Source organism: Diorhabda sublineata, chromosome 2 (genome assembly GCF_026230105.1).
Source record: "Diorhabda sublineata isolate icDioSubl1.1 chromosome 2, icDioSubl1.1, whole genome shotgun sequence".
Lineage (NCBI taxonomy): Eukaryota > Metazoa > Arthropoda > Insecta > Coleoptera > Chrysomelidae > Diorhabda > Diorhabda sublineata.
This window is the reverse complement of record NC_079475.1, coordinates 26,523,574-26,544,581: the sequence shown is the minus strand read 5'-3', so window position 1 is coordinate 26,544,581 and position 21,008 is coordinate 26,523,574. Positions and strand designations below refer to the sequence as shown.

Genomic DNA, 21,008 nt, shown 5'->3' with positions numbered 1-21,008 from the left:
ATTTCCATAATTGAGAATCTGAAGTTTTACGATTTGCAACCGAAGTTTCTTCTATTGTAATGCCAGTATACAAGCAAATAACTGTTGTGTTCATAATTTTTCAATATATTCAGTTTCATTTGCTGAAACTCGGCATTAGAAGTCAATTCTTCATAAAATCTTGGTTTCTGTTTTGAGTGGCAATAAAAAAGTCCTCTTACTCGTATTTTCCGTTTCATAGTTTCAATCAATAGAGCTTTCGGAACTGGTGTGCTAATCAGATGACTCTAAATTGTGTCATGTTTATATTGGGTGATATTTTATAATATTCCTAATCTTACTTCGGATTGCATGCCATGTTCTAAGGTAATGAACGCGGCTGTAAGTCCAAATAAAAGTAGATAAAGTTTTCATTAGAGGATTCAGTGCCAACAAGTACCGCAAAAATTCGTTGAATGCGAATCTCAATAAAAAAACAGGAATACACATCACTTGCTTGTTCTTTAACACTTTCGTGGCACTTGGTACTCTTCATTTGATGTAGATATAGATAAATTCGTTGACAAAATTGGGAAAAACTAAGAAAAGAAATTTCGATCTTATAGAGTACTTTGAAGAGAATAAAATGATTAGGAATGAATGAAAACATATTTTTTAGAAGAACTGGATAAATTAGCTTAGTTTTTGAGCAGTTAAAAAAGATTCAGTTCTATGTATAATCTATTTATGATATTCGCTATTCTAACGTCCAATATTGGCGTTATGTATTAGTAATAGTTCCAAGATCCTAACGTGCTCAAAATTTTCTATTCTCAAACTTGTTTCTCTTTTCTTTTCTATCTGAAATTTTCTGATAAAATGACCAAAAAAATTCTGGATATTTTCACAGAAAAGTAATAAATTTTCTTATGTATGGAATCAAATATGTTACTATCTTTGTATAAATTCAAAAGACCAATTACAAAAAACCAGAGTGAACTGCAAATACAAAAGTGATAACGTTTTTTTTTCGACCAAAAAAATTTATTGTTATTTTTGTTAATATTTCGAAGTCCCTTTTCTGAAAGATCGGGTGGAAGTTTCCCTATCCTGCAATATGTCTCTGTCCTAGAAGAATAATGACGAAGTATATCCGAAGCTCGAAGACGACACCTGTTTACTCACTTCTATTTTTCTAACAGGAAATTTATTATTCTCCAAATTTTTTGTAAAAATTTTCTTTAGTCACGACTTCCTGTTATACTCTTAAACGTGATTTATGTATATGTCACGATAATCAAAGAAACAAACATATCATATTATAGAATTGAGAGAAAACTGTTTTTTTTTTCAAATATCCTAAGGATAATACAACAGGATCAATTGGAATAACGGAGCGTAGTCAATAACATGGTGTTCTCCTTGCGTCTCTTACTCAATCCTGTATCTCACCTGCTAGTTGTTGTCTCGGAAACCTGACATGACATACGGATGTCCGTGATAAAAGAACTAGACGGGAAGAAAAGTCAGGAACCACGAGACCGGAAGATATGATCCTTCGAAGGATAGGATACAAGGAATACAAGGAAAGCATATAAAAGGTTAGAGGGAGGATTCTATAAATGCAAAGACTATATTACGATTATACTAGAACTACTTTGGATAGACCAAGATGTAGTTGGGAACTGTAGTTAACATGAAAGTTCACAGAAATTTGACACAATCTTTGCGTTTTTTCGATCCAGAAAAATAAAATATATTACTATCCGTTTGAAGTCTACAAATTATCTCTTTGAAGATAAGAGAATTCTTTATTTTGATGAGTATGCTCCATCAGAGTGATGAATTAGAATAGAATAATAACTGCCCTCAACATGATATAAAAATAGTCCGGAAATGGAAAAATGGACAAGAAACACTCATAACTAAGATATATAGGCGATTACAGACTAAATATCTTGTACAAGCACATTCTTCCTGCGTAAGCGAATTCAAAAATCGACTAGGACTCTAGATGGCTGAAAGCAGAATCAAATCGACCACATACTGATAGAATTAAGACATCTCTTGGACTTTTCAAAAGTAAAAACATGGATTCCATTGTCTACCTAGTGAAGATACATTTGCGTGCAAGGATCTTCAATTTAAAAGGATAGAAGTTGATCAACAACCTATGTATATAACCCACATATAGCCAATCGATTTCAAGATCACTCATAATGTCAGAGGTGCGACCTCAAATACGGATCAGTTTTTGGTAATAGGATACATCAAGCAGTAGCTGCTGAAAATACCAAATATAACTAATAAAAGGAAGAAGTACAATTAAAATATACTGAGAAATAAAAAAAATACTAAAACGACACAGACAGGAGAAGAGATGATAAATAAACTACAAAATATTAAAAAACGCTTCAAAGTTACTAAGTAGTTCATATCAGGGATAATGAGAGAAGGCTATCCAAAACAAAAGTGATAAAATAAGCTCAATGCTTAACTGATGAATAAGAAGAAAAACCAGATATAAGTGATGGAATGTGAACCATGTGGAGGAACTAACAGATAAAAAAATCCCAGAGCAGATATAAATATAAATAATTGCATATGTATATAACGTAGCATTGCTAACCAGAACAAAGGAGGAAATAGAAACAGTATTCTGTGAACTAGAATGAACCAATGTAAAACAACTGATACTTGTTATAAGCTTTTCATATTTGGAAAATATCTGATACAAATCTGTTAAATAAGGAATTAGGACTAAATATACAATTGACATTAACTGTGCAGTGATAATTACTCTGAATTTTCAAACAAATACATGAAATAGTTGTCGTTAACCTCACAATGCACTGGATTGTTACGCTTTCAATGTTTGAAAACCTTCTTTTTGTGGATGGATTTTTCGTTGTTTTTTTTTTGGCATTGTGTTCGATTTCGCTTTTCTGGGAATAATAGAACATTATCCCAATTAAATAAAAAATATTATAGGTTGCCTTGAACTGAATGAACTGAAAATGAACTGAAAACTTAGAGCTTATTATTAATCTGTTAGTTAAAAGCATCAATAATATGATGCGTAACTAACGCATAACTCATCAATGAAATGGGTATATCATGTTAAAAACTGAAATTTACATACAGGGTGATTGATTACTGTGATAAAATTCAATGTTTTCTTTCTTATTTGATTTATCAATTTGAAAATTTGAGGGATTACAGCTATTATTCAAATTATCCATAATCTGACAGAGTGTTTCAGAGTGCCAATTTTTTAAATATAACACCCTATATTTTATTGTTCCATACCCTGTTCAATGTAAGAGAAATTCAAGATTAAACATTTGTTGCGGCCAAAACACTTGAATATTAGTAATAAATCTGGAAAATTATTTATTTTATGAATATGCCATGAATCTGATACAGGGTGATTCGAAATTCTGATACATTATTTTGTTTTTTTTTTAATAAATCATCCTTTACCTAAAATTATTAATTGTCGAGATATTTTGATTTTCCTGTACCAAATAATGATTATATACTCATATCCAATTATTTAACAATTAATTGTGAATTGACTATGATTAATTTGTTAGAAACTGAGATTTGAGAATGGCGAGACATGACAATAGGTACATTACTATTTTTTGATCTAGCAGTTTGGTACAAAATGTATTTTACTGGTGAGTGATTGATAAAATAATTGATATGATCTGGATATTGGGAGAATAAGAGAGATTGATGGAGCGGTTTAATCACACGTGTTCAGTTAATTATGAAAAGCAAGAACGGTTAAAAACTTCTGTGATAGAAGAAAATAGAATGGAACTTTGATATGGCACAGTATTCTGCCTGTGAAATTGTGAATAATTTTATAATTTAAAGACAATGTTTTCAAATTTGCAATCTTTCTTTCTAACTCCTTGATTTTCTCAGCAATAGTTGTTATCTTATTCTCTATATCTGATTGTACCTTATTTATCGTTATGATTTTGTTCTTGATATCCGATTTTAGACATGACGAGATTCCACGTCAGCAGCAATGTCAAATTTCAATCATAGAATATAGGCAGAAATATCGCTCTTCATAGTCGAGATATCTTCTTTTATATGGGAAATCTTATCGTCAATATAGGCCGGATTCATGATAAAATAATGTATAATGTAGTAACACAGATAACATCACAGAAAAATAAATCAATGTCAAATGCATGACATGGTTAGTCAAATGATGTAAAGAGATTGTGAATACCATATTTATAAAATATCTACTATAAAAATGTCGGATGCAGTACAAAAAATGTCAAAATTATATATAAACTTATGGGAGAGCAGCTGGTATTTAACAATAAAAAACTGATGCGAGAAAATCATAAAAAAAGACGAAGAAAATATTGACATATCAAGTATGGCTGGAAACGATATGCTGTACCAATCTACTCGGACCACGCTTATTTTTTTGTAGAAATTTTAGACACTTGAACCAACTGGGATCTTAGAAAAATGCCAATGTGATTTTCATTTTATTTCTGTTTCTTTCCTCATTAGGTTTTCGAGTGTAAGGCAATAAGAAGTTATGAGTAATTTTTTTTTCTTGGGTCAAACCAAAGAAGATTGTCCTATTTTACTTGAAAAAAGTACTATTTTTGTGCAAAAAGCATCCAAAATTATCCTCAAAATTCACTTTATCTTGATTTCCTAATAGAACAAAAACAATAATTACATCAATAATATAGAAATATAGTAAATAGGAAGACGATAGGTCTAGGAAACCCCATATTGGAGGAGGAAACTTTTATTTAAGTCACCAAAAAATAATTAATTCCAATTGAATGGTTTCTTGAAAATTAAAAACATAGCGCTTTTACGATGATGAGAAGCTACGAGTAAACGTCATATGTGACTAATATAGTAATGGGATTGGAAGTGGCGTTGGAAATTTTCATAAAACAGATAGCAAATGCCACATTTCTTTATAATTTTTGGGCCTCTAGTACATTGATAACAAAGACAATGTGAATTAAATTGTATTCGGTGGTGGAACGTACAATTAGTTATATACTTCAAAGAGTAAACGCTACTCTGATTTGCGGCAAGTACTGTTCCATAGTGGCATCAGTTTCCTTCACGACAAAGCTCGGCCTCAAGTTGCTGCAAAAACAACGTCGCAAATGGGAAATTTACATTGGGAAACACAATAATTAGCGCTGAATTTTATAAGACAAGAATTTTGTTGATGCAAGAAACTGTCTATAACTGATTTAACAATGAGTTGGCAGAGTTTTTCGACGATAAAATTCACGCTCGTCACTGAGTTTTCCTCTACTCCAATAAATTTTCTCTTTAGTAGGTACATCATTTCATTTTAATTCAAAAACGTTCTTTATTTTTGAAATATACATTGTAGATGTATCATGTTTCATTTGACAGATTTTTTAACTCTTTGAATCTATTTTCTCTCAAAAACTTGTTATTTCCAAACCCTAATTTCATCGCATGCATCGATAAGTCCATTATCTGGCAATTTTATTTTTTCATAGCATAAGTTCTTTGTAGAATACATAATCACGGCAACGCGTACGTCAAAACTTTTATTTCTATCTCCTTCATATTACACTATAGCGACACATTCGTTCAACAAAGGTAATAAGGTTTAGTTATTTAGCAAACTGCAATATAAGTTGCAAGCTAAAAATTATGTTACATCTTAAATTGGTAGAAGAAACTTTTGCGCTTGTATTTCCTAATCAAGTATGAAGGAAGTCAGGCATGCGAACATACTGCCTGCGTTTCAAAGAAATCATTTCCACCAAGTTTTCTCTAAACTTTGTATCTTGTAAAGAACAACATAATAAGAGTTTCTCACGAGTTCTTGCCTTTTTCGAGTGACAAAATGAACAAGTGACTTTCACTTCTAGTACTTTTTATTTAATTTCTTGGAAATATATCCTGCTTTTTTCTTGTATAACCAAATCGGAAAATTATTCTCTTTGTACTTCGAACCAAATCGGAAAATTATTTTCTTTGAAAAATCATTTGGTAATTAATTTTTCATTATAAATGTAAGTGAAGTATCTTGAGTCTAACTCTTACGTTTAAAGAAACCTAAGTATTTCTCCATTTCATTATTGTTAATCATAAGTACAGAAATATAAACTTTTCGAGCCAATTTTATAGTAAATTAAATAGTGAATTTTGTGTTTACTGACCCTTGTTTCATGATATTATTTAATCAGTTGCATTTGTTCTCACATTTTAAATTTCTTTATGCCGGCTAATTTCAATTCTATTATCATTAATCATTTATACTGATCGCTATTTGTGAATAGTTCAAGTTCACCATAAATAACATTAAGTGTAGGTTACTGTTATTATTAACGGAGTCAACTATTTACAAATAAATAACTAATTTACCTTTCCCTCAAATCATCATTTTTTTCTTATTTTTCATGATGTTGTGACGTAAGTAGATTTTCTAAGTTATACATTCGAACATAATGAATTTTTAGTGAATGATTAAGTATGTCCGTGTAGTGTGTTTGACGGAATAAATAACTCTACACTATTATCTGAAGGCCGGCGGCGTCTCATACGGTAACTTTCACAGGGACAACCCTTACAATCTAAAGATAGCGAAAATGAATTTTTCAATCGATTTTTCAACAAAAAAGTACTCATTGTTCAACAGGATAAAATTTATGATTTAGGAGATTTGTCGATTTTAAATCGTTGTACGTGCCAAGGAAACCCTTCACCATAAAGAGACATTCTAAAGAAAATGATCATAAATTGTGGTTATTTATTGAAACTACATGAATTAAGTAAACTATTTCCCATTTTATAAAATGACATTTTAGGAAGTATCCTACCAAAAAAAGGTAACGAAGGTTAACAATCAACTATACGAATACCAGCTTAAGAGCAAAATACATTAGATGCAGTTGATGCTGATCCCACAACTAGCGTACGCAAAATGTCACTACAATTTAACGTATCAACGACAACTATTCATAGGATTATCCTGGAGCAACTTCTTTACCCATTGCACAAGCAGAAAGTGCATGCCATGGAAGCAGGGGATTATCCAACAAGACTGGCTATGCTCGTTGGTTTCTAGATACACAACGAATTGAAAATACATTTGTTGGAAAAGTACTTTTTACTGATGAAGCTAATTTACATTTATGGGCAATTGAACATCCTCACGGTACAATTCAAACAAAGAATAAACATCGATCTCATATTAATGTGTGAGCAGGAATAGTGCATAATAATTTAGTAGGTCAATAATTTTTACATAATAACCTGGTCAGCGATACATAGAATTCTTCAAGAATGATTTCCTACCCTAGTTATGTGATATATCTCTAAACATTCGCAGAGTTATGCGACTCATGCACGATAGATAACCTCCTCACTTTCTAAATAATGTAAAAAATTACTAGTATGCTAATATAAAACTCTTGTATATTGGAACTATGATTCTATCATACTTTTGAATGAATTTTTTTATTTAATTATTGTCATATCAGATTTGCATAATCTTCCGATAAAACTATTTTCAGCTTATTCTGATTCTGTTTTTACAAAGTCTGAATCTATATTATATTCAAAGAGACCCCATTATTTGAAAACCGTAATGATTTATTTATTCAAGAAAGAACGCGATGAATACTGATGACAAGCTGATTGGTGCGACCTTGCATTTGATTATTTCAGATTGGAGCGTACATTCCTATTTCATACTTGCTTAACCAATGAATAAAATATAAATCGATAGTATTTTTTTTTCAATGTTGATTGCGTCAATAAAGAAAGAATATATACAAAAATTAAACATGCTATTTTTTATTAGAAAAGAGACAAATACTGCAAAGCTATACCGTGAAAATGATTAAGCTAATTAGTATTTTCAGTCTATAGCAAGAAATTTTGATAGCAACTACACAGAAAAAACTGTTATTCACCAATATATTAGCAAATAATATATAAGTTTGAAACTACAGGTGACGTTAAAAATAAAAAGTACGGACAATCACGTCATATATGTGAAATGAAGCTGTTCTGTTAAAGTAACGTGTATTGTGTCATTTACAAATGAGAATCGACAGTTAATCAAACAACTACTGCGAGCATCGGGTATATCAACGTCTCGTGTTCATAAATTTCAATATCAAAATAACATTAATGCATAAATTGAATAAATATTTTCCAGATCGCCGGCTTAAATTATCTGAAAACTGATGAGTTTTCAAATAATTAAAACCCTTAGCCACCTTCAATGGGGCTCCAATGAAACTATACTGCTAAGAGTTTACAGAGCTCTCATACGCTCAAAGCTTGACTTTCGTTGTTTTATCTATATGTCCACTTCCAAGTCTAAAACAGACTTATTGAACTCTGTACACAACACCGCTTTTCACCTTTGCCTTGATGCCTTTCGCTCAAGCCCCGCCGCTAGTGTCAATGTTGCAACTAATGAGCCACCACTATCCTTAAAACGACAATCTCTTCTCCTGTAATATGGTGCTAAAGTATCTTCCAATCCTTCTAATCCTGTCCATTCGCTACTTACCACCACTTCCTTACCTATCAACTCACGAAAAACTGTAAATTCAATCCCTCCATTGCTCGCACCTTTACTCCAAAATACCAACCTCTCGTTGACCTTTCCACTTTCTTTGCCTATTCCCATAGTAGATACCTCACTAACCATTTACCATAAACACGAATCCCCTAGTGTCCTTGTAGAGAAAACATTATTAGAAATTCTACATAAAAAATCCTTTGACCTAATTCTCTATACGGATGCCTCCAAAGCCGAATTCGGTGTCGGTCACTACAAACCTCGAACTCATAAGTTCTTTCCTCTTACCCTCGACGTGTAGTGTTTACACTGGTGAACTATACAGTATCCTTCAAGCTTTCAAATATATTTCTCCTTCCCATAAAGATATCGCCATATGTACTGACTCTCTTTCATCCATACAGTCAATCACAACCATATTCACCGACCATCCAATAGTCCAAAACATTCATGACACCTACCAACTCTCATTGCTCTTGATATAACAGTCCCTCTCATCTGGCTTCCATCGCACACTGGAATTGCTGGGAACGAATGTGCCGATCGCCATTCCAAAGAAGCCACAAAGAATTATCCTGAAATCCCAGTTCAGCTGGCCAATGATCTGAAGATTAACTTCAAACACCTCATTAAAAAATCTTGACACGATACATGGAACAAGAGTACTACAGCACTACACCACATCCACCCATCTACTTCTCACATTTTCCTAAACTTTTTGAATAGGAGAGAAGCTGTGACAATAAGAAGACTTCGCATCAACTACACGAAACTTACCCACGGCTATTTGATGTCTTAAGAAAGTCGTCCTGTCTGCCGTACTTGTCAAGTTCCTGTGACTGTTAAGCACATCCTCACCGACTGCAGAGAATATTCTACCGCATATAAACAGTTTGATATGAAAACCAACCTCAAGGAGACACTTAACTTCCCGAAGGAAATAAGGAAAATCGTGCAGCTTCTTAAAGCCACCAAGCTGTATAAGAATATATAATCTAATTTATGCATTGTAACAGATTTTGTAACAGTTCTGTATTTAACTTCTGATTGTTTTTGTGTGACCAGCGCTGTCGAGGCACGTTAAACTGAAATAAAAAAAATCTATATCGATTGTACAATGCTGTTTTCCGATGAATGTATCTTAGATTTTTATGTTGAATTCCATAGAATACAACTGTCGTTATCAATAAAAACACGTATACAAACACCTCAGAAATAAAATGTGATAGTTGACATTTCAAAGGATTGCATTATTTTTACAATAATCATGAACACATTGGAACGTGATAATATTTTGGGGAAACAACCAATTTCAAACCTGATCGGGCATTCCCATAGAACACAAGATGCTTTTCAGGTTTTTGAATAGGCAGAAGATCACCTGATCTCTCAATTCTGTATTTCTCCTATTGACACACTAAGATAAAAACTAAGCGGAACTCTGTCTGCATATCTTGCAGAGCTGCGACCGAATGCGCGAATACTGACACCAAAGGTAGTTGAAAGTGTAGAAAAGACTGATAATTGGATGTATTATTTGTTAAGGTGAGCGGAGGTCATTTCGAACATTAGTTGTGCGGTAGTAGTAGTAGTAGTGGTAGTGGAGCACAAAACTATATTCAATTGTACAGATCTCTGCGAAAAGAGGGCGCTGGGAATGAAGCTATTTAGCTATGTGTGTAACTTCTCCGGTAGTACATCTCAAGGGGATAGGGTCATTCTGATTTCTGTGAAATAGTTACGTCGAGTCATTCCAAAATTGAATCTAAAACATGGGATCCCAATCAGAATGCTTTTTCCCAGGTTGATGGGGAAGATTGCGTGCCAAGAGGTATATTTGTAAAATATAATTACTCACTTACCTGGGGTGACAAAATAGGCAAAAACCTCTGCCGAATGATTGCATTCATTTGTTTCTGGCACCAAGATAAACACAATAGGTGCATTAATGTATAGATCTATTGGAAAGAAGCCATTACCTATACCCAATACAACCACAGACAAAAATGAATGCTTTATAGAGTCTTTTATAATTAGCAGGATATTTATAAGGTGCTGAATCTCGAAGAAGTAGGGGAATAGAAGAGAGCATGGACGGGGTACAGAAAATCCTGATTAATAATATATCTAGGAAGGTTCAATTTTTTGTAGTTTTGTTGATTGGAAAACAAGAAACGGGCGCGGTTATTCAACTATATTATCATGAAATTTATAAGAATGTTTGTAATATTGATAAGCATACCTCTATGTTGGAAATTTCATCATAATTTGCTCAAGAATGTTTATTTCCATATAATGATGAACACCCATTTTAATATGAAAATTCAAATTTCTCGTTCGTTACTATCTACAAGTATTCGTTCTTATTGTTATGAAGAGACTGAAAAATTTATTTTAGAATTCAAGATTTTGAATGTCAAACCTACGAATTGTCAACTACTGGATAGAAGTTGCCCCTTGAAAAATTTTAAATTGAATTTAAATAAGTGAAAAATTGAATAAGTTACTGCAAAATCACATTTATTCATAGAACTAAATTGTTTGATTTTCAAATGGTATCAAGTAATAAGCGAAAAATGTGAATTGGAAACTTGTCTGATCGTGTTATTTGTAATTTCCACACAACCACCAAGTTAAGTGCAATGTAAAGAGACACTCCAGTGAGCCCCAAGTGCTAGTACGTGACGATCGTCTATGCAGTGCTACGCCGGCTCTAGTTTTATGATGTAACCGTACAAACCTTACAAAATAAAATAACGGCTGGATTTCAAAATCCATTTTCATTTTTTATTACTGCCACTGATATCCACAACACGTGTTTTTGAACGTGGATTCACAGTTATAAAATGACTGTGAATAATTAAAATTTCGGATAAAAAAATTTATAACCCGTTTTAGTTAGTAGTTTGTTGTATGGTATGACTTGTTGTGTTGTGAATTTTTGTAAAAAAATGTTTAAGCTAATAACAAGATATATCAAACTGTATATTCAGTTTTGGTTAAATCGAAAGCAACGAGCTAAGATATCAAATTTAAATACTCTCTATATTACAAAACACGTTCAATTTCTCTCAACACAAAGTAATACTTAGTTACTAAAAAAAAGTTTCAAATGAGGTCCTATAATTGGGACTCTCCCATTTCTTTATAATAATCCAGTCGTTTTTGGAGTCCTCGTAATATTTTTTCATGCTTCTCAGGTTATATGTATTGTTTGCCTTACGAATTCTATCTTTAAATGTCTGAGTATTAATAAGTCGACTGGTGTATACTTTTAACATTAATTATTAACTATACAAAACGAAAACTAGTACAATAAGGTTTGGTAAAACATGGTTGATGGATAGTAGCAGTGCCTTAATAGTATCTATCACATTTTATTTTACTTGGTAGATTTGTATTATCATCATTTGCAAAAAGTACTGTCATGCTTTTCTTATTTCTTTATACGATTTCTATTCGTGGGGTGAATTAATAAACACTGTCTCTTACATTCTTACTTTATTTGAATACTTGACTTTTAATATAATTCACTATTACTTAACTAACTAAAGAATTTATCCAAATTCTTCGATTACTTTCTATTTCGCTCTGTTCACTACCACTATTTATTATAAAATAACTGAATTGGGCAAAAGAAATAGGAAAAGTTCTGGAAAATAGAGAAACAAAACAAATGAATAAATAGACCTTTCTATAAATCATTCAAAGGAAACAATGTAAATAAACCGCATGCTATAATAAAAATTTATATAAAAAACGCGGCGCCAGATTTCAGAATTCCACTAAATCCACGCTGGGCCGGCTTCAGGGCTGAGATAAGTTCGTAACATTACCCTCTCCTTAGATGGAAGCTCCACCTGGAATTCATGGATACCCGAGACAAGATGTTTAAATCAGCATCTAGACTCAATCCTGCACCTTCTGGTCATACGGACCATACACCAAGTACTAATGATGGCGTGGATAGCTGCAAATTACTATGTGAATCCCGGTATCCTGGAATATCACGTCTACCATGTTCTTAATGACACACCAATCCAACTGGTCACTCGCTGTTTTGGTCAAAGCCTGTTTCTTCACGTTGGCTTCCAACAGACGATAATGGATTCCCACACATTGTGGTAGATAAAAGATGTACCGCGAATCGTGTTTGATTCTCGGCGTCTTGCTGATGGTTAGGATCTGTCTTTCAAATTGGATCACCTAATGTTCTCCCGCTAGGTCTTCTACAGGTCGACAGCCAAATTCTAAATCACTAGGAAGCCTCACTTAACATCCAAACAGAATTTTCACAAGGTGTTTCACCTGTGGACTCATTAATAGCAGAAAAATAAGCCATGGCAAATAGGGATAAGTACTGATCCCCATCTCTCTGGTGGCTGAAAACTACTGTGAACAGGTATCTACCAATGGTCCTATTTATTCTCTCGACCATTCCATCTGATTATTGGTGTAATATGGTCGTCCTGCTCTTCTTTCCCAGCTGGTCACAGATTTCCTGAAACACATAAATTTCCACCCATTTTGTAAAACAATCTATTACGACTAGGATTTACCACCATGCGATATCTAGCGCACTCCTCTCGAAAAAACTTATACTGTTTCATGGGTGCCCTTCTCTTGCGATGTGGTCCATTACTCAAGTCCCACATCTCTTATACCAGTCCTCCATATCGTCAGAGCTGTTCATTCAATAAAGCCATTCACGGACTCGCTGAAGGGTTTTATTCACTCCTAGATGTACTCTTGATGGACTGTCGTGTAACTTCTTCAGTACCTCGCCTCCTTTCGTCCTTGAAATGGTATGTTCCCGTTTTTCTGCCTTTCATTTCCAGATCATTTTTAGGTTTCTTGGATTGGTTTCTTTCTCAGCTTAGTTACAGTGGGCACCGTCGGCTGAGTACGGCTATCCAGACAAGGTGTTGTCTTTTCTGTGACCAAAATGGTAGCGAGCAAGCATATGATCCTGGATCGGTGCTGCCCCCTTGTAGGCGACTAGTTCTTGTTTTCCTGTGACTAGACCACAATTCCGACGATTGCTCCCTCTCGGCTTCTTGTTAACCATACCTTTTAAGAAGTAGACGATCTGGTCCAATTTATCCTCGTCACCTTCTTCTTGTATGGTTACATTCCCGATATATTATGGAGTCTTCGTTGCTGCATCATAATCAAGGGTAGCAGTCAGGGCATCTAATTAAATTTTCGGATAGGCTAAACGAAATTTACTTTGCATATGCATATCATAGTCTCACAGGCCAGCAATTAATGTTGAATATATATATATATATATATATATATATATATATATATATATTGAAATTATTTATTTCTACCTCTATTATTGTATTTATTTTTCTATTGTTGTCGCTAGCACGTTATTTGCCGGGCATGAAACTCATTCTCTCTTTGAGTTCTGGCATAAATAAATAACTTATGGATGTTTTTCCTTTTAACAAAACAATAAAAGTTTTATGTTAAAAGTTAATTGTATTATTTTTAATTCAAATAAAGTTTAATAAAATGTAGTTGAGTACGCCTATGAGTCTAACCTGAATTTAGCCGTTCCTCTAATTTGATAATTCTACACAGTTCTCTGTTATAAATCGACTCAGATGAATATTCTATTATTTAGATGTAGAATATAAGGAAAATATAAAAAAAAATATGTCAATTTTATATGATATAATCAAGAAGTTCTATTTCTGTGGAAGGATTACATATGATACATTGAACAAAAATTTAATTATACTACACAATTCATATTATTTCTACGGAAAAGGAATCTTAACCTCACAAATAAGGAATTTTATCCATTGTCAACGTAAGTATAGGTAATATTCCTTTTTTTTATAAATTATTTTATATTATTACTATTATTATTATTATTGGCCAATAATACGTGAAGGAACTGACCTGAGATGATAATATCTTGCAATATCAGATCTAAAACTTGTATTTACTTCTGTGAATTGTCAGTAACAAATCTTCCACTCATTGGATTAGTATTATCTTCCATTCATCTTTAATAATTCGCAATTATTTTGTATTTTGATTCAAATTTAACTTCTATTTCTTATAACTTTGCACTCCCCATTCTCTTTTCTGCTGATACTACTTTTTTTTCTAAATAAATAATGATCCTCTTTTTTTTATCTCCTTAGCAACCATATCATATGACTCACTAGACTTTTGCTCTTGTCTCCTCACAATGTCACAATGACAAACACTTGTCAAACAAACACTTGTCAGATCTTATATTTATGTTTTTAAATAAACTTTTATTTCATTAATAGTTTATGAAACCTATAGAAAACTAACAATAGATCGAAGTGTTGTGAACCTTGTGAGCAGCTACTCTTTCTTTGAACCACTATTTGGTGCTGATATTTGTATCTACAAAGGACATGACTGTCGTCGATATATAATACTTGATATTCAAGTATCCATAACACAGCCACCAATTTATTTAGTATATTGTTATGAGCTAGCCCAAATTTGTAAAATGCCTTTGTTATTAATCGTAATTGTGACGGCTATTTCTTTGTATTTTTTGTGAATCATTACATTATGTTGTGACTGTATTTTGTATGTACAATTCTTAGGAATATTTTTTTCTCTTCTTACCTTATTGAGCAATGATGCGTGAAACTCTACCTTTGTGAAGATACTCTATGAACACAATCCCACAACTATCCCAAAAACCGATCTCAAAGACTTTTTCAGTTATGCCTTTTTCGCAACATGAACGCCTTTTGCAATCCTCTGTTTTGACTGTATTTTTATTTCAAGAGTGCAGTGGTGGATCTATGTGTCATCTACAGTTATGAATCCAACTGCGTCAATAAGGCCTACCAAATATTCATTCGAATGCGCTTTTGGTTCAAAGTGAGCAAACGCGGCACTTGATGCATACATTATTTTCCACTCAGTACTCGTATCTGGCAAATGCATCTTTTTTCTACGCCTCTAAGCTTAATACGACATTCGTTCAGTAACAAACTTTTTCGATGATATCGCTTATCTTCACATTTTTAGCCGTACCGATCGCACGTAGTCAGTCAAGCTGATACGGCCACGTTGGAATTCAGTTGCCCTATACTCTATGGTCTGTTTACACAATGTCTAACTTCACTTTCATTTGCTAAGATTATCGATTTCTCCCATTTTCAGGCAACTCTTAACAACGACTCACTTATACGATTATAAAGCAGAAACTGAACATCCAAGATGGCTGAAATTTTGGGTAGAACTTTACAATGCACAAATATATAACTTAACTCATATTAATAAGTGTTGACATCTTCAAGTTTCAAGAGTAGCCTCTTAAATAAATAGTAACTAAATTACCAACTATTCCAGCGGGGAAGATTGCGAAACGCTTGAAGAAGTAACCCTTAAACTGGTTGACCAAAGAGCATAGCTAATGAGGGCAAATCCTTAAACGTTACTTGAAATTTTATCCCTGTACATCCATTCAGAAGACTACATACACTACAGTATGTATGTAATATTACCAATTGGAATAACTTTAATTCTTGTGAAGTAACACTAGTAGAAGAATTATCTGGAAATGATCATAGCCGCAGAATGGAATTTTGTGAAACTATATAAAGTAAGATGATCTTTCCTAATGAAGCCACGTCAATATTTACTTGTACAGATAATCGTCACAATTGTAGATATTGGAGTAACAATAGTCCAAGATGGATGCGGGAACATAGAACAAGAGGACCTCTCAAATTGTTTGGAGAGTTTAATAGAGATCATTGTTATTATTTTTACTTGGCAATATGAACGTAAAGTATTCATATTTATTGAGGAATCAAATAGTTTGGTCACTGTTGCTGATCAAAATTATTTGAATGAAGATTTCCAAGACTATTGATTGGGAGAAGGAGCACAATAGTATCAAAAATTATTATTGTAAAATATATGTATTTCGCTTTTTTTTGGTGAACCCAACAGAAATTTTATGAAATGTAGAACAAATTTTCAAAATGTTGAATTTGTATGTTTTCTCATATTTTCTCTTTCATTAATGATAAGTGCATGCAAGTATATTCACAAACCAATTACCATGATCGAAGCTCAATCTACAACTTTACAGTTAACGTTGCCAGTATGTGCCCATTACGATTAATTATAAATATAAATAAAAAATATTATGATATGTGCATAAAACTGAACGCAATGGTTGTCTACATGTTATTACTAACAAAAATATAGCCAAAATATGTAAGAGAATAGATGTTTCATGATTTCGTCAATATTTACACTTTTTCAGTGTTCTGTTTGAAATTATGATGGAACGTTAAAGTTGTTGTACACAACTTCCGCTTTTGTGTAGCATTTTCCATTCTTTCTGGGATGCGACGAAGGACGCGATAATTTTTCAAATCAGATAGTGACAGAAGATGAAATATGAGTAGCCTACGTTTCACCGAAAATAAACTGAAAGTCTAGAACAATAATTATGAATACCTGTAAACCATTTTGCTGGTGGATTTTTTGACTCGTGGATGTTAAGATAAATCGTGACACTATGACTCTCCCGTGCTACTCGAAATAGAAAAAGAGGTATGTTGACTGGCATTCGTGTTAATGAGAGTTAATAGTAGGTTAATCTAAACCAGATCTGATCACAGCGTTTGGTTGAAATTAACTTAATAACCTTTTCTTCAGTCCCGAACTAGTGTATAGTGACCATAGCTGGGGTGATTGTCATTCTTTATAGGCGGAATTTCAAATATACGAAGATGTTTAAAATAAACTCATTGGTAGTGTATAGAGATCATAGGAGAACAAATGAAATTAATTTTATCAGTAAAGCGTGTCTTGTTCAAAGTCAATGAAAATAGAATCTATTTGTACACCTGTCGCTGTCATTACCGTATACACCGATTTACTACATATTTAAAGTTTTCACAGCCTTCTATACTGATATTTTCATAAGATGCTATCAATAAGTCGTGTGACTGACACACAGATAGCTCTGCCGTTGTCAAATCTATATAACGTTTATGAAATATCAACTTTCAAAAGACTATGTGTAAAATTTAATTTCGGTTGGTCAGAAAAAAAGACAAACGTTCAAGTGAACCAACTTTTTGTTACTTTTAAACCATTGGATTCAAAAAAATTTCGTGTGTTATTGTGTCATTGCAATTTAAACGTGGTCGTACAGGCACCGATGATGGTGAACGTTCTGGAGTTCCAATTGAGGTCGCTACTCCAAAAAACATAAAAAAAGTCCACAAATTGGTTATATCTAATAGTAAATTGAAATATCGTGAGAAAGCTGACGCCGTAAATATATCAGGAGGCAATGTTTTTACAATTATGCCTGAGCATTGTACCAAGAGAAAGCTTTTTTCAAAGTGTGTGCCGCGTTACTCATCGTCGCTAAAAACAACGTGTTGATGATTGAGAGCAGTGTTTGGCCATTTTTCTACATGATAAATCAGATTTTTTGCGCCACTTTGTGATTATGGATAAAACATGGATCCATCACTTCACTCTGGAATCAAAACTATTATCATCTGAGTGAACTGTTGCTGGGTTGATTCAGTATTTTAGGATGCGCACAGAAAATATATACGAATACTACATACAGTTGTTAGATCGTTTGAATGCTGAAGAGAAGGAAGAAGGGTCTTATATTTCGAAGAAAAAATCACTGTTACACCAGACATAGTCTAGATCTGGCCATCGCTGATCTCAAAAAAATGCTCTCAGATAAGAAAATCAGCTCAAATGAAAAAGTAATTGCTGAAACTGAAGCCTATTTTGAGGCAAAAGACAAATCCTTCGTAGTTGGAGAAGCGTTTGGCAAAAAAATGTGTTCTAGTATTTTTAATATATTTTTGTATAATGAAAAAAATAAAAAGCAGATAAAAAGAGTATGTACCATCTTGCACGCTGGAGTTTGAAAATCAAAATTTCATTTCAAAATGTTAATCAATTTCCCGGACAAAAATCCAAGGTAGAAAACTTCATGCCTCCTTTAGTTATATTTGCCAAGGATTCCAGAAAAATCTGTTTTTTCGTCAAATTCCGTGACTACAGTGTTCCGATTTAATGTTGTCATATATAAATAACTAATGATTAACAATAGAAATATATTATAGCTAAACAACAAATATATTCAGCGTTCGGAACACGAAAACATAATTCACCGATTAAAGCCGTTAGGGGCGTTTTCTAGAATTATTATTTTTGTATTTTTCAGTTGGAATACACGCGAGTCCCTATTACTCTAATAGCTTTCCTGTTATTGTTTGTGGTCGGTGTAAGGGGAGTTGTACAAATAATCATTTACCACACATAAAAGGTTATATTCAATTTTAGATTAACAGAAAAAAATCAATCAACTTTGAGCTATTTCGTTATGAATAATTAATATATATTATACTAATAGGATAGATTGACTATATTTCAGATACGTTATCTTCGAATTCATGAAGAAATATGTATTTTAAAACGAAATATAACTCTATCCAGATTAATGGATATTTGGATGGATCCCTTACGTTTAAAAATGTTTAGAACCAGTTCTCGGTTTATTTTACAAAAAATTTCCTAGAACCATATTTTTCTCTACGTTCACACCATGCAAATGATTAAGAAGTAATCGTAAAAATTCTTAATAATCCTCAAAAAGAAAAAAATAATAATATTTATCAACTATGAGTCTGCTCCTTAACAAGAAAGAGGATGTTAATTTGAGAAAAACAGATTCTTGTTAGCACATCAGCTATTAGATACTGTGACTTGACACTTCAAGCAGACATATTTATATTTTTCGGTAGAAATATGCTTTTATACAGAGTATTGAATAGGAAATAATATTGTTACTCTCCATACAGTAACATGAAAGAACACTGAAGAACACAACTAATTTGAAAACTTGCCATATTTATACGCATATACTAACGTATCCTAATAATTCAAATCCAACTTTAAAGATATTATCTGGTTACGAAACATACTCGGAAACGTTCATTCCAGACGTTAAATTCAACGGATCATCATTTATGTGAAAATAATTCCAGTTTAAGCCACCATATCTAGAGAAAAGTATATCTTTCACGTTCTAACATATTCTCGTATTCTATAGATTGTAGTAAACTCTAGCAAAGTGAAACTAAAGTTTGCCGAAACAGTACTTTACAGTAACGGTATGAAAGTAGGTAGTTGTAACGGCAAATTTTATACCAAGACTGCTGATTTAAGAGACGGATATTCTCTGTCGTGGAATTACAACAAGGTTTTTGTCATGAGTTTTCATATTCATGCAGTACATTTCCATATTCAGCTATGGTAGTTATTTATAAGAAAATTCTTGAATTAATTTAATATAGAATAATGATAAGCACGAATATATCTATTTATTAACATATACGCTTGTACATAACAATATTTTTTCTCTAATTACAATCCAGTTTGGTATACAGAAGTAATATTGCAGTGATTACAAGATTCAAAGTTCATCTGCATCCACCCACCCTTGTATATAATAGATAAGTTCTCTCATTTTATCCTTAGCTTTCATAATATGGATTCATGTTTTACTGTACAGTGTGCTCATGAAGTAACATAAATTGATAATAATTCGATATCTGTTAGCTTACAAAAAAAGCTTTTTCAAACTATTCAGGCCATCTTTAAAACTTGTTTAGAAATACACAGGGTACACTGTTAGTTACAAGTTGTTGTCAGATACTTCTAAAATTCAACTATGTTTACCAAATAGAAAAAAATAACCAGATGTTACTGTCAACATAGAACGCTCACCCATTCAATGATAGGTATACAAACCGCAACCGAATTACCATGGGGAAGAATTGTGAAAGTTTGTAATTGAGTTCTACTAATTATCACCCTAAGACTGGCCCCCCAAAGACGTTATGAAAAATTTTACAGAAAATCCCACTCCTTATGAAATGAGCTAGTCCAAGAATTATCTGAAGAATATTACAATCGCACCACGAAGACTTTTAAAAGTTGATATTTTCGCAGTTTTCATCGAAACCACTTTTATTAGACCATTCTCTGTAAAAAACATTTAGAATGCATCACAGTACTCATATTTGTGCTACACTGTAATAAAAAATTCAGTAGGTAACAATTTCAATGAAATTTGCTTCAAGCAGGATGGTCCGTATAAACACTTGTTGCTGTTCGAAATAACTTCAATGTAGCTTTACAGCATAATGGATTGGAATAAGGGTTATAATAGAGTGGCTAGCAAGTTCTCTTGATTTCTTGCCTTAGACTGATAATTATAATACTGATTACAGCCTGTAAACTATACGAAGTTCTAACAATGAGATGAATAATGTTACGAACTCGTTCACTGATATATATCGTGAAGCCGGTCTTGTTTACTTATGTTAATTGATGGTGAAGTTTGGCCAATTCCTCTTTTTTTGACCTGTCATCTTTAGGTGTTTTAGTGATT

At 32.8% G+C, this 21,008-nt stretch overlaps 1 protein-coding gene across 1 annotated transcript in view; it reads right to left on the bottom strand.

Moving 5' to 3' along the window:
- LOC130440678 (uncharacterized) overlaps positions 1-21,008 on the bottom strand; it is a 696,836-nt gene that overhangs the window by 640,879 nt on the left and 34,949 nt on the right. The window lies entirely within an intron of this gene.